Raw genomic sequence first — 15,624 nt, forward strand, 5'->3', positions numbered from 1 at the left:
TTTTTTAAAAAGTACTAACTGGATATGAGAAGGGATGGAAAGATGAGACAGTCACTGCCTTCAGAATCTTCAGCCTGAGTGTGGAAGAGGCAGTTCAGTTCAGTTGCTCAGTCGTGTCTGACTCTTTGCAACCCCATGGACTGCAGCATGCCAGGCCTCCCTGTCCATCACCAACTCCTGGAGTTTACCCAAACTCATGTCCATTGAGTTGGTGATACCATCCAACCATCTCATCCTCTGTCGTCCCCTTCTCCTCCTGCCCTCAATCATGCCCAGCATCAGGGTCTTTCAAATGAGTCAGCTCTTCACATCAGGTGTCGTTTTTTAAGATTGCATCCAAGTACTGCATTTCGGACTCTTTTCTTGACTGTGATGGGACAGGCAAGACTACAGTAAATGCGCTGAAGAGGAACATCCACCCTAGCTTGCCTGGGATAGTCCCGAGTATATAACTGTAAGTTCAGCATCATTATTAATTACAAGTACCCTCTTTTATTTCCAGAATTATTCTGATTTAGACATTAAGTTATATGATATTACCACCTAAAAGGCACAGAGTATGCTGTGGTGGTCAGAGACAGGAGGGGACATTTGTGATGACATGGAAAAATGGATGGGAGTTATGAGGTGAAGAGAAGAGTCACAGAGCTAGGAAGGGATGGAGGGTATGGTCCAGGCAGGGGCAGCTTCAGGAAGAAAGTCCCAGAGGTAGGTAAGATCCAGGGTGTGTTCTCCTCAACACAAAGACATCTGAAATTAGAGAAACCCCTGAGGAAAATGGCACACATGATTAAAAAGAAAGGATCAACTCGAGTTTCGGTTCAGTTCAGTCCAGTCACTCAGTCGTGTCCAACTCTTGGCAACCCCATCGACTGCAGCACACCAGCCCTCCCTGTCCATCGCCAAATCCCTCAGCCTACTCAAACTCATGTCCATCGCGTCAGTGATGCCACCCAACCATCTCATCCTCTGTTGTCCCCTTCTGCTCCTGCCTTCAATCCTTCCCAGCATCAGGGTCTTTTCCAACGAGTTGGTTCTTCACATCAGGTGGCCAAAGTATTGGAGTTTCAGCTTCAGCATCAGTCATTCCAATGAATATTCAGGACTGACTTCCTTTAGGACAGACTGGTTGGATCCCCTTGCAGTCCAAGGGACTCTCAAGAGTCTTCTCCAACACCACAGTTCAAAAGCATCAATTCTTTGGCACTCAGCTTTCTTTAGTCCAACTCTCATATCCATACATGACTACTGGAAAAACCATAGCTTTGACTAGACAGGACTTTGTTAGTAGAGTAATGTCTCTGCTTTTTAATATGCTGTTTAGGTTGGTCATAGGTTTTCTTCCAAGGAGCAAGCGTCTTTTAATTTCATGGCTGCAGTCACCATCTGCAGTGATTTTGGAGCCACCCCCTCCCCCAAAAAAAAAGTCAGGCACTGTTTCCACTGTTTCCCCATCTATTTGCCATGAAGTAATGGGACCATGAACTGGACATGGAACAACAGACTGGTTCCAAATAGGAAAAGGAGTACGTCAAGGCTGTATATTGTCACCCTGCTTATTTAACTTCTATGCAGAGTACATCATGAGAAATGCTGGGCTGGAAGAAGCACAAGCTGGAATCAAGATTGCCGGGAGAAATATCAATAACCTCAAATATGAGGTTGTTTTATGTTCAGTTCTAACTGTTGCTTCTTGACCTGAATACAGATTTCTCAGGAGGCAGGTCAGGTGGTCTCGTATGCCCATCTCTTGAAGAATTTTCCACAGTTTCTTGTGATCCACACAGTCAAAGGCTTTGGCATAGTCAATAAAGCTGAAATAGATGTTTTTCTGAAACTCTTGCTTTTTTTGATGATCCAGCAGATGTTGGCAATTTGATCTCTGGTTCCTCAGCCTTTTCTAAATCCAGCTTGAACATCTGGAAGTTTACGGTTCAGGTACTGTTGAAGCCTGGCTTGGAGAGTTTTGAGCTTTACTTTACTAGCGTGTGAGATGAGTGCAACTGTGCAGTAGTCTGAACATTCTTTGGCATTGCCTTTGTTTGGGATTAGAATGAAAACTGACCTTTTCCAGTCCTGAAGCCACTGCTGAGTTTACCAGATTTGCTGGCATATTGAGTGCAAAACTTTCACAGCAGCATCTTTCAGGATTTGTAATAGCTCAACTGAAATTCCATCACCTCCACTAGCTTTGTTCGTAGTGATGCTTCCTAAGGCCCACTTGACTTTGCATTCCAGGATGTCTGGCTCTAGGTGAGTAATCATACTATCATAGTTATCTGGGTCACGAAGATCTCTTTTGTATAGTTCTGGGTATTCTTGCCACTTCTCCTTAATAACTTCTGCTTCTGTTAGGTCCACACCATTTCTGTCCTTTACTGTGCTCATCTTTGCATGAAATGTTCCCCTGTTATCTCTAATTTTCTTGAAGACATCTCTAGTCTTGCCCATTCTATTGTTTTCATCTATTTCTTTGCATTGATCACTGAGAAAGGCTTTCTTTTCTCTCCTTGCTATTCTTTGGAACTCTGCATTCAAATGGGTATATCTTTCTTTTCTCCTTTGCCTTTCACTTCTCTTTTCTCAGCTATTTGTTAAGGCCTCATCAGACAACCATTTTGCCTTTTTAATTTGTGTTTATTTTTCTTGGGGATGGTCTTGATCACTGCCTCCTCTACAATGTCATGAACCTCTATCCATAGTTCTTCAGGCACGGTCTGTCATATCTAATCCCTTGAGTCTATTTTTCACTTCCACTGTATAATCATAAGAGATTTGATTTAGGTCATACCTGAATGGTCATTCTAGAGGAGTCCTAGGTATTCTTTGGAAGGAATGATGCTAAAGCTGAAACTCCAGTACTTTGGCCACCTCATGCGAAGAGTTGACTCATTGGAAAAGACTCTGATGCTGGGAGGGATTGGGGGCAGGAGGAGAAGGGGACGACAGAGGATGAGATGGCTGGATGGCATCACCGACTCAATGGACGTGAGTTTGAGTGAACTCCAGGAGTTGGTGATGGACAGGGAGGCCTGGCGTGGTGCAATTCATGGGGTCGCAAAGAGTCGGACATGACTGAGTGACTGAACTGAACTGAACTGAATGGCCTAGTGATTTTCCTACTTTCTTCAATTTAAGTCTGAATTTGCCAATAAGCAATTCATGATCTAAGCCGCAGTCAGCTCCTGGTCTTGCTTTTGCTGACTTCTCCATCTTTGGCTGCAAAGAATATAATCAGTCTGATTTTGGTTGACCATCTGGTGATGTCCATGTGTAGAGTCTTCTCTTGTGTTGTTGGAAGAGGGTGTGTGCTATGACCAGTGCATTCTCTTGGCAAAATTCTATCAGCCTTTGCCCTGCTTCATTTTGTACTCCAAGGCCAAATTTGCCTGTTACTCCAGGTAGCTTGACTTCCTACTTCTGCATTCCAGTTCCCTATAATTAAGAGGACATATTTTGGGGGTGTTAGTCTAGAAGGTCTTATAGGTCTTCATAAAACCATTCAACTTCAACTTCTTCAGCATTACTGGTCAAGGCATAGACTTGGATTACTGTGATACTGAATGATTTGCCTTGGAAACAAAGAGAGATCATTCTGTCATTTTTGAGATTGCATCTAACTACTGCATTTCAGACTCTTGTTGACTATGATGGCTACTCCATTTCTTCTAAGAGATTCTTGCCCACAGTAGTAGATATAATGGTCATCTGAGTTAAATTCACCCATTCCAGTCCATTTTAGTTTGCTGATTCCTAAAATGTTGATGTTCACTCTTGCCATCTCCTGTTTGACCACTTCTAATTTGCCTTGATTCATGGAACTAACATTCCAGGTTTCTATGCAATATTGCTCTTTATAGCATCGGACTCTACTTCCATCACCTGTCACATCCACAACTGGGTGTTGTTTTTGCTTTGGCTCTGTCTCTTCATTCTTTCTGGAGTTATTTCTCCACTCTTCTTCAGTAGCATATTGGGCACCTCCCAACCTGGGGAGTTCATCTTTCAGTGTCATATCTTTTTGCCTTTTCATACTGTTCATGGGGTTCTCTAGGCAAGAATACTGAAGTGGTTTGCCATTCCCTTCTGCAGTGGACCACGTTTTGTCAGAACTCTCCACCATGACCCGTCCAGGCTAAATGAACTAGAACTTTATTGGGGCAGTAATTTATTTGCAAGCACACAGAAGGGAAAGTGAGCAAACTGCCCTACAAACAAAGAACTTACAAAATTAATTTTCTTAAGAAAGATCCTTTATTTTGCCCTTATATATCTATTTTTTGCCTAACTTTTCCTGTACTCTCTCTAGCCCCTTTGATACACACTGAGTTCCAGTTTACCTAAGCTAATTCTAAAATGTATTGTGAGACTCCTCTAAACACTGGTATTGCCATTTACTAAGCTCTCAACCGATAGAAGATTGAGCAGCTGCTTCCCTAGGCCTTGGGTGTCTGACCCAATCTGTGGTTCAGTCATGTGCTCTGCTGACTCAGAGCACACACTGGTCTTCTCTCCAGAACACTACTCCTTGACCCCATGTGGCATTCTTCATTATTGAAGTGTTACTTCAATAAGGTATAACCCCCAGGTTTTCATATGAACTCTGAATTTCAAAGAACAGAAAGGAATATTTTACAAAATCCCTGTTGCTCTTTGAGGGGAAATTTTTATTCTCAATAGCTTTTACTCTGAAAAGTAAACAGTATGATTCAGTTTCACTTTCTATTTAAGTACTTCAGCAACTAGCCCATATACTGTTATATTCAGGGAATGGTGACTTTTAAAAAAAATCTTTTCATTTGAATAATTCCATTCCCTTCATACACACAGACACTTAAAATCCTCACTAGACTTAATATATTTAGTGAACTCTCTATAAGGTATTATTTAGCATCTTCTGCTTAAGGTCATAGCCAAAAACTAGGTAATCTTCCTACTCATGAGGGAATAGGATCCATTCTCTATAAAGATTTACCTAAACTCAAGGAAAGTGATACCATTGTGAAGTTTGAAAATCTTCAAGAGTTTCACATTACAAGCCTGGCAGAAAAAGAGGAGGAAGGATGTCTACAAGGCCACCTCTGCTGGGCTGAGGGTGGAGTGAGGAGCAGGGGTGACTTTGACCTGAAATGTGCCTAAAAAGGGCTCAGTGAGGTTGAAACAGGCTCCTGGGGGCCTCTGAGGTGGAACTGGATCACAGTACCTTTAGCTGAAAGCAGTGGCACCAAGCTCTTCCCTCTAAATGAGCCTGCCTCGCCTCTGGTGGGCCTATGGAGAAAAGCCTGCTTCAAGGTGCTAATTTTCAGTTTGCTTCCCAGCACCTCTGCAGTCATAACTAAAGCAAAGGAGAATATTGCATGACTTCAGAAGAAAGTCAGCCACCTTGCAACATCTTCAGGAAATTCTGCACTCCCCTAGGGCTTGCAAAACTCCCTGTGTCTTGCAGACCAAAGGCAAGATCTCAGTCGCCTAGCTCTAGTTTGCATAATTAAAGAAAGTGGAAGCTGGTTATTTTCTGGGTGACCCTTGACTCAACCAAGCTCATAGAGCCTATCACAAATATAAGACAGCATAAACTGAAGTGTTGTAGCAGTGAAAACTTTTTATTATTTAGATGGGCAGGAAAAGCCAGGTCCCTGAATGGATACCCATCTGAGCCCTGACCTGCTAGGGTCATACAGCCAAGACAGTGTTCAGTTAACTATGATGTTATTCGAGTTGGCATACAAACAACAATAAAATTTCGTATCATAATTTGTAAAACATTTCAGAGAAACAGTGTACTAATATCTTATTATACCACCTATCTCCATTTTTTATATGGAAAGCATAGCCAATGATTTGTTAACTCACTCCCTCCCACATTCTTTTCTTTTCCCTCCCACCTCTTCTTTTTCCCATTATCCTATTAACATATTATCCATCTTTGGGGGAAAAAATTAAAACTGAATTTTAAAACTGTATTCAATATGGCCACGTGGTAAGGGAGAGAGCCCACCTTCAGAAGTCAAGCAACTCTACCTCTTTCCTGTATCGGCCTCCAGATAGATTTCCTTTGCAAGAGTCTTGCAACTCGGGGAAAGGATATGAAAAGCGCTGCTGCTGCTGCTGGTGCTAAGTCGCTTCAGTCGTGTCCGACTCTGTGCAACCCCATAGACAGCAGCAGCTCCTCTGACCCTGGGATTCTCCAGGCAAGAATACTGGAGTGGGTTGATAAGCGCTGGGCTGGTCTAAATCCCTGACTATAAGAAAGCACAGACTAAGACCCAGAGTTGACACAAGTTCAAGCCACTTTTAGCAGAGAGATTACTAGAAACCAGGTTTCAAACTCATTGTCTATGGCAACAAAAAGTTCAATGAGCTTTGAAGAGAGAGACAGGAGCACAAAACAGGACTCTTTCAATCAAAACCCACCTGGGATCAGGGCAGCCACCCTGTCTGGGTGAGCTAAACTGAGATTCCTCCACCTCCACCCCCACTTCCGTTTTAGAACAAGGGTCACTGCCACAAAGAGAGCTGAACTTGTAGACAGGGTTTGGATTTGAGTCAGAACAATTTGGTTTTAAGGCTCAGAAATCTTTGAAGCATCCAGGCTTGGTTAGAGGTTAAAAGATCATGAGGCCACCCAGCAGCCCTTGGTTTTGTAGAGTTTGGGAAAACAGCTCAGTTGCATTAGAAATTTCTCAGGGAAAACCTCTAGGACAGAGAAGGAATATTTACTAAGTGGAAGAAGCATTTGCTGAAGACCTTTCTAACCCATTTCGGAGAGTTTCAACTCAATAAACCAGCAAACACATGTGTCACAACTTTGTTCTTTCTGTGATTAAAGCCTTGAGTTTTTTGTGAAAAGTGAAATGCCAAGAAAGTGAGCTCACTCATGTTGGTGAGAGAAGCAAGGTTCTGGGACATCTAGGTGGGAGGAGTGGGAGAAATAAGTTAGCATTACTATGAGGATCCCAAATTAAAATTCTGGGTTAATTTATTTTTTAGGAGTATATGGTATTAACTGGCTGGATAAATGTCACACTCAGTCTTCAGCTTGTTCAGCTTCATGCCCTGGGATGGGGGTGGGCAGGCCTGACAGCAGCGTGGAGCTTGAGAATCTCCTCTGAAGCTGTTTACTCACCGCCCGTCCCCCAACACACAGGCAGCCTGCATTCCTGAGGAGCACTTTATTTTGTTATAATTAATTTTAATTGGAAGCTCATTACTTTACAGTATTGTCATGGTTTTTGCCATACATTGACATGAATCAGCCATGGGTGTACATGTGTCCCCCATCCTGAACCCCCCTCCTTCCTCCCTCCCCATCCCATCACTCAGGGTCATCCCAGTGCACCAGCCCTGAGCGCCCTGTCTCATGCATTGAACCTAGCCTGGCAATCTATTTGACGTGGTAATATACATGTTTCAATGCTATTCTCTCAAGTCATCCCACTCTCGCCTTCTCCCACAGAGTCCAAAAATCTGTTCTTTACATCTGTGTCTCTTTTGCTGTCTTGCATATAGGGTCATCTGAGGAGCACTTTAAAATCTGCCCAGCAGATGAAAACCTGTGCATGTAAGCACTTCCACTTACCACATCACTCTGTTTGATGCCTCCCCAATTCTATGTAATTATTTTATATTGTTAAGTTAATCATGTTCCCATTATGGCTTGCAGTTGTAATTATCTTTTATTTTTTGTCTGGCTATTGATTGTGAAAACTGATAAACATCTTTTACTACTGTGATTATGTAACTATTACTCAATACCACTGGTCAAAAGAAAAATAATAGAATTCTGTATCACCAAAACTAGGATTTAACAGAAAAACCTGTAATCACTTTTTAAGACCCAGGTGCATATCAGAATTATCTAGAAATTTTCTGAAAAATGCAAATGCCCAGGTATTGGCATTTTTTTCTCCAGAGCACCAGCTATGTTTCTGATGAGTATTTATGTTCAAAAACAACTGGACTATATGATGATCTTTTACTTTTATCTAGTTTGTTTCACTTTTCCTATTTTATATTCAGTGCTCCCAATTCATTCAGTTTATGTTTTCCAATTTCTCCATCTTTTTTTTTCCTTGTTGTTCTTTATCAAGCTTAGTAGAAAAGCTTATATATATATGAATATGTATAATATATATATTTTAGAAAATTTATGCATTTTTGCCTAACTAAAACCTTTATGACATTTTGATTTCACTTGTTTGGCTTAATATGAATAGAATGCTGGATTTCTAATTTTAAAAAATATATGCAACATATGCTATGTATAGCACTGGGAACTATAGTCAGTATCTTGTAATAGCCTATAATGGAAAATAATTTTAAAAATAATATGTGTATATGTATAACTGAATCACCTTGCTGTGCACCTGAAACATTGTAAGTCAGCTATACTTCAGTGAAATATATATATTAAGAAAAACAGAAATCTACCCAGGGCTTCAGAACCCTACACACGCATGCATTCATTTAACATATATTATTGAGCACTCGCCATGGGCCAGGCCTCCCCATCTGTGATTACTCACTGAGTGTGTTCCATGATGCCCCGTGCAGTTTCTCTATGAGGTATGTAGGACTGTACCCTGTTCACTCCCTCACTCCCCCACAGAAACTTGCGGCCTACCTTGGGTTGTGAAACATTCAGTAAACTGAGCCTGGAAGGCAAATGGGAAAAGGCTGGGATTTGTGGCCAGGTTGGCCCAGTGGAAATCCTAACACTGGGGCTATTGGCAATAACCAGCTGGTTGATCTTGGGTAGGTGGTTAACTTCTCTGAGCCTCAGCTAATTTGAAAATGGAGAATAATAAAAATACATTCCTCACAGGGTTATTTAGTTAAGAGGACTTAAAGATACAGAGATCACCAATATTAGGTAAATACACAGAGGCCACAACATCAGGTAAAAGCTTTTAAGATTCAGCACAGTTTTTGTTTTTACTTTCATTTTAATACTTTTCAAAGTAAAGGCTGTACACAATTATAACAGAAACACTTACACAGCACTTACTTTGTACCAGACATTATCCCAAGTATTTTGCATAGATTAAATTAGTTCACTCTAAAAACAACTTCCTGAGGAAAGCACAATTATTATACTAATTTTCAACAAAAGATGTAACTGAGGCACAGAGAGGTTAAGTGATCAAAGTCACACAATCAGTAAGTGGCAGTATGAGGCTTCAAATCATGTTCATATGCATAGTTCAAGAAACTCAAAATATTCTACAAGATGTTTATGAAAAACAGCCACCATCTGCATTCCCTTCCCTGCCTTTCCCACTCTATATATTCAACTAACATGCTTGTAGAAGATGAGGATGTCTTTTACCACTACTAGAAACCACCACATACCTGACACTCGACGTTTTCCCTCTTCCATCCTTTCAATATCATTTCTAATTAGATTAATATTCAACGTTTACATTTTTATCATCTGTAATACTATTACAGGCAGGCCACGCAGTATGGTTTCTCATTCCTCCTTTTACAACTAGTAACTAGAATTCATACTTGTCTTAGTTTTCTTAGTATCTATACATCTTTCACTAATCCATTACCAAACTCTCCACCCTGTTAATCTCCACTCCTATTTAAACACATCAGAAGTCTATCAATCCCTTGAACACAACTTTCCCAGAGTCTTTCTGTTCCAGTCTGCACAGGATGCCTCTAGTTCTGCTGCACAGATATCTTAGGCATTCCTTTCATCACCTCTGTAAATACATTTGCTTCTTACTTGGGCTAGGTCACCTGGGTTCTTTAAATTTTGATAAATTCTTTAAATTTTCATTTGTGGTTTTTGTATCCTACTGAAGAAATATTTGCCTACTCCAGAGTTGTGAAATTTTTTCTCTTAAGTTTTCTTCTAGATAAAAGCTTTATAATTTAAGCTTTTATGTTTAGGTCTGGGATCCATTTCTGGTACTTTTTGTGCATCGTGGAAGGTTAGGGATTGTTTCCATATAGATATCCAGTTGATACAGCATCATTTCCTGAAAGGATTTTCCTTTTCCCCACTGAAATACCTCAGACACTTTGTCAAAAATCGCTGACTACAGAACTTCCCTGGTGGCACAGTGGTCCGTTGGTACGGTGGTGCCAATGCAGAGGACACAGGTTCGATCCCTGGCCCGGGAAGATTCCACATGCCACAGAGCAACTAAGCCCGTGCACCACAACCACCGAGCCTGAGGGCTGCAACAGCTCCAGCCCGCACACCTAGAGCCTGTACTCCGCACCAAGAGAAGCCCACACACCTAGAGCCAGGACTCTGCAACTCGGTGCTCCAATGAGAAGCCCGCACACCGCAAAGAAGAGTAGCCCCTGCTCACAGCAACTAAAGAAAGCCCATGTGCGGCAATGAAGTCCTAGCGCAGCCATAAATAAATAAATAATCTGTTTTAAAAAAGAAAAGAAAGAAAAAGAGAGCAATCTTTTAAAAAAGTCAATTTACTATACATGTTTGGGTCTGTAACAACTCTCTTATTATCTTCTATTGACCAATATATCTATCCTTATGCCAATACCAAGAATGTTTTGCTAACTGTAACTTTATAGTACGTCTTCAAATTAAGTAGTGTAAGACTTCCTTCTTTGTCCTTTTCAAAACTGTTTTGGCCATTCTAGCTCTTTTGCATTACACTATAAACTTTAGAATCAGCTTGATTATGATTGCATTGAATTTACAGGTTTGGAGAAATAGATGTCTCAGAAATATTAAGTCTTCCAGTTCATGAACATGCCATGCCTCTCCATTTATTTAGGTCTCCTTTACTTTATCTTAGCAGTGTTTCATAGTTTTTAGTATACAAGTCTCACATAAATCTTGGAAAATATGTCCCTGAATATTTCATGTGTTTTTTTGAAACAATAAACTTTAGCTTTTTGAGCAGTTTTAGATTCATGGCAAAATACAAGTACAGCGAGTTCCCATATACCCCACCCCCACATGCACACAACCGCCCCCATCTGAGTATTCCCCCCTACCTAAGTATTTTTTATGTTACTGTAGTGTTAGTCGCTCACTCCTGTCCGACTCTTTAGACCCCACAGACTGTAGCCTGGCAGGCTTCTCTGTACATGCAATTTCCCATGCAAGAATCCAGGAGTGGGTTGCCATTCCCTTCTCCAGGGAATCTTCCCAACCCAGGTCTCTCACAAGTGGATTCTTTACCACCTGAGCCACCAGGGAAGCCCTATGTTATGATAAGTGGTATTTTAAATTTTTCATCTCCAATTATTCATTGCTGGTATAAAGAAAAATAATTTTTATATATTGACTTTGTATCCTGTGAACTTTACATTAGTTCTAACAGCTTTTCTATAGAATCAGAATTTTCTAGATAATTAACCATGTCATCTGCAAATAATATTATTTTATTTCTTCTTTGCCAGTCTCTATGTCTTGCCTTATCACCCTGGATAGGATCTTCACAACAATATTAAAAAGTAAGTAGTGGGAAAAAAGAGCAGTGGTGGACCTTCCAGGTGGTACAGTAGATAAGAATTTGCCTGCCAGTGCAAGGGATACAGGTTCAATCCCTGGTCTGGGAAGATTTCATATGCCGTGGAGCAACTAAGCCCGAGAACTACGACTACTGAACCTGCACACTGCAACTACTGAAGCCAGTGTCCTAGGGCCTGTGCTTCACAACAAGAGAAGCCACCACAATGAGAAGCCCGTATACCACAATAAAGAGTAGCCCTTGTTCGCCACAACTAGCGAAAGCGCCACGTGCAGCAATGAAGACCCAGCTCAACCAAAAACAAATAAACTATTAAAAGAAAAAGGAAGAACAGTGGTGAAAGCATTAGATCTTAGAAGGAAAATAGTCTTTCACCATTAAGAATAAAATGTAGGTTTTCATGGAAAACCTTTATCAAGTTGAAGAAGTTCCCTGGTATTCAGTTTACTGGAAGATTTTCATAATGGATGTTGAATTTTGCCAAAAGGCTTTCATGCATATCTATAAAGATATGTTTTCTTTATTTCTGCTAATGTAAATTATACTTATTGATACTTAAATGTTAAATTAACCTTGCATCCCTGGGATAAGTCCTACTGAATCATGACATATTTACCTTTTATTAATAATATATTGCTGTTTAATAGTTTGTTAAAGATTTTTGCCTATTCCTAAGGCAATGGCACCCCACTCCAGTACTCTTGCCTGGAAAATCCCATGGACAGAGGAGCCTGGTAGGCTGCAGTCCATGGGGTCACTAAGAGTCGGACATGACTGAGCGACTTTACTTTCACTTTTCATTTTCATGCATTGGAGAAGGAAATAGCAACCCACTCCAGTGTTCCTGCCTGGAGAATCCCAGGGACGAGGGAGCCTGGTGGGCTGCCGTCTATGGGGTCACAGAGTCAGACACGACTGAAGTGACTTAGCAGCAGCAGCAGCAAGGGACATTGCTTTATAATTTTTTTCTTATAATGTCTTTGTCTGGTTTAATATCAGTCTCATAAAATGAACTGGAAAGTATACTATCCAATTCTATTTTCTGAAAGTTCTTCAGGGCTAAAGGATTGGTATTATCTCTTAAATTTTTGGCAGAATTCACCAATAATACCATCTGGACCTAGGAGTTTTCTTTGTGAAAACATTTCTTAATATGAATTTCATCACTTTCATTGATATATGGATATTCAGAAATGTTTCTCCTTGAGTCAGTATTGGAAAACTGTCTTCCAAGGAGTTTTTCCATTTCATCTAAGCTGTCAAACATATTTGCACAGTTATTCATAATATCTTTTTATTATCTCCTTAATTAACACAGGGTTTTAGTAGTGTTTTCTCTTTTTCTGAAAGATACTGGAAATTTGTCTTTTTTCTTGATCATTCTATGTAGCAACTTGATTTTTTTAAAAAACTAAATTAATTTCATTAATTTTCTTTCTTTTTCTGTTTTCTGACTTTTATTATTTCCTTCCTTCCACTCCCTTTGGACTCAAATTGCTTCTTTTCTCCTAATTTCTTAAGGTGAAAGCCTCAGTCACCGATTGGAGAACTTTCTTCTTTTCTAAGCTGTACATATCTACTAAGCTGTATCCCATGAATTCTGAAAAGTTTCTTCATCATCATTCAAAATATTTTAAAATTTCTTTAGTGATTTCTAATTTGATCCTTACATTGTTTAAAGATATGCTATTTTTACCAAATATCTGTTAATAATTTTAAATTCCATTCTTATTAGAAAACATACTCTGTATGATTTTAATGTTTTACATTTATTGAGACTTGTTTTATAATTCATAACATGGCATAATGCTGTTGCTGAGCAGAGTGTTCTGTAAATGTCAGTTGGATCATGTTGGTTGATAGTATTATTAATATCATCCAAATCCCTACTGATATTGTCAGTTTATCCTATTATTTACTAAAGGAGGAATGTTGAAACCTCTAACAATAATAGTCGGTTTGTTAATTTCTTTATCAGTTTTTGTTGCATGTATTTTGAAACTTTGTTATTGGATGTACACACATTTAGAATTGTTATGTCCTCCTGATGGACTGTACTCTCAACTACTATGAAATGACCTTCTTTATTCTATATGAAATTTCTTGTTCTAAGATATCCTTTGCTATTAATATAGTCATGCTAGCTCTTTTCTGATTGGTGTTTGCATGGTATAACTTCCATCCTTTTACTTTTAATCTACCTGTGTATTTATATTTAAGGTAGATTCCCTCTAGGCAGAGCACAGTCGGGTTTTGATTTTTATCCTAACTGGATGAAAGTCTACCTCTGCCTTATAATTGGGGTGTTTAAACCCTTTATATTTGATAACAATAATTAATATGGTTGGGTTTAAGTCTATCATCTTCATATTTGTTTTTTATTTTGTCCTGTTTTCCCTTTTTGCCTGCCTAACTTTATATTAAGTATTTTTAGCACTCCAATTTATCTCCAATACTGATTTATCAGCTATAGTTCTCTGTTTTTCCTTTTTGGTTTGGGGTTTTGTTTTTGCTTTATTTATTTTTTTAGTGAGTGCTCTAGGGTTTGAAATATGCATATTTTATCTATCACATTGCACCTTCAAATAATATCACTTGAAATACAATGCAAAAACCTAATAATAAACTTTATAACTATCATCTCATTCCTTCCATCTGTACTACTATTGTCATACATTTCACGTCTATATATCATCTAAACCCTGGCATGCATATAATTTTTGCTTTAAATAGTCAACTGTATTTTAAATAAAAATTTTAATGAGAAGGAAGATAGTCTTTTATATTTACTCACATTTATGCCATTTCAAGTACTCTTCATTCCTTTGTGCAGATCCACATTTCTACCTGATTTTTTTCTTTCTGCCTGAATAACTTAATATTTCTCATACAGCAGCATATTTATAAATTAGTTCAACTTTATTTGTTGGAAAAAAACTATTGTTTTGCCTTCAGTTTTGTTTTTATTGTTGTTTGTTTGGGGTTTTTATTGGCCACACCATGTGGTTTGTAGGATGTTAGTTGCCCAACCAAGGATTGAACTTGGGCCCTGGCAGCAAAAGCACTGAGTCATAACTACTGGACCACCAGGGAACTCCCTTGCCTTCACTTTTGAAGAATGCTTTCACTTATTTCCAAGCTATCATTTTCTTTTAGTGCACTAAAGATGCCATTCTATTGTCTCTCGCTTGCATAGCTGGAGACAATAAGTCTACAGTGATCCTTACCTTTGGTTTTCTGTACATACTGTCTTTCTTCCCTCTAGCTGCTTTTAAGATTTCTCTATTTATCATTGGTTTTCAGCAACTTGATTATGATGGGGTTTGGTGTGAGTTTCAGGGTTTGCAGTTTTATCCTGCTTGGGATTCACCAAGCTTCTTAGATCACTGTCTTAGCATTTTTATCAAATTTAGAAAGGTTTTCACCATTGTTTCTTAGTATTATTTCTTGGTATTCAGAAAAGATTTAACATTTCTGGAGCTCTTTTTCTGCATAACTGTCTCTTGCATGGAATTCTTCCTCACAACTTTTATCTGCTTCAACCTCCCTGACCTCCAATCTCTGTCCCCTCCAGTCAGTGAGACCACTGTGCTATACTTGCGACCCCCCCGACCCTGCTCCATGATCCAGAATGTACCTCTAGGTAAAAGCCTAGGTGACAACAGAGCTCACTTCATTTGTCTCTCTTCCCTCAGGTATCACAATCCTGTACTACTTTTAGTCCAACATCAGAAAACAGGTGTTTCAAACTTTTTGTACAGTTTCTGGTTGTTTACAGTGGCAGGGTAAATGTGATCCCTATTACTCTACGATAGATTAAAGCAGAAGTACACTTATCCTTTTTAAAAATCCATTTACTAACAATTTTGAGGAAGTAGTGGAAAGTAAACATGAGTTCAATCTACCACAGTTAGCTGTAAATTCACTTTAATTTTTAAAATTATAAACAAGACATAATAGTTTTTAAATTAATAACTATCCCAAAACAGAAGGATAAAAACTGTTTCCAACTTTTCACTGGATAGTCAAAGTATCTATACAGTCTAAATGAGTCATAAGTCATTTTCTTTACTAACTTTCAGAAGGATCTCCTGATTAAAAAGAATTGTGCCCAAAGCTTATTCTGCTTTCTCTCCAAACACAACACTTACCACCATTA

General features: G+C 39.2%; 1 protein-coding gene across 1 annotated transcript in view; it reads left to right on the forward strand.

Annotated features, from left to right (window-relative positions):
- RPAP2 (RNA polymerase II associated protein 2) overlaps positions 1 to 14,232 on the forward strand; it is a 113,513-nt gene extending 99,281 nt beyond the window's left edge. Inside the window, exons 13-14 of the transcript XR_001917835.1 lie at positions 11,395 to 11,448; positions 12,987 to 14,232. The gene's annotated coding sequence lies outside the window, so the exon portion shown is untranslated. The remainder of the gene's footprint in view (positions 1 to 11,394; positions 11,449 to 12,986) is intronic.

This window comes from Capra hircus, chromosome 3, assembly GCF_001704415.2.
Source record: "Capra hircus breed San Clemente chromosome 3, ASM170441v1, whole genome shotgun sequence".
NCBI classification, from domain to species: Eukaryota; Metazoa; Chordata; class Mammalia; order Artiodactyla; family Bovidae; genus Capra; species Capra hircus.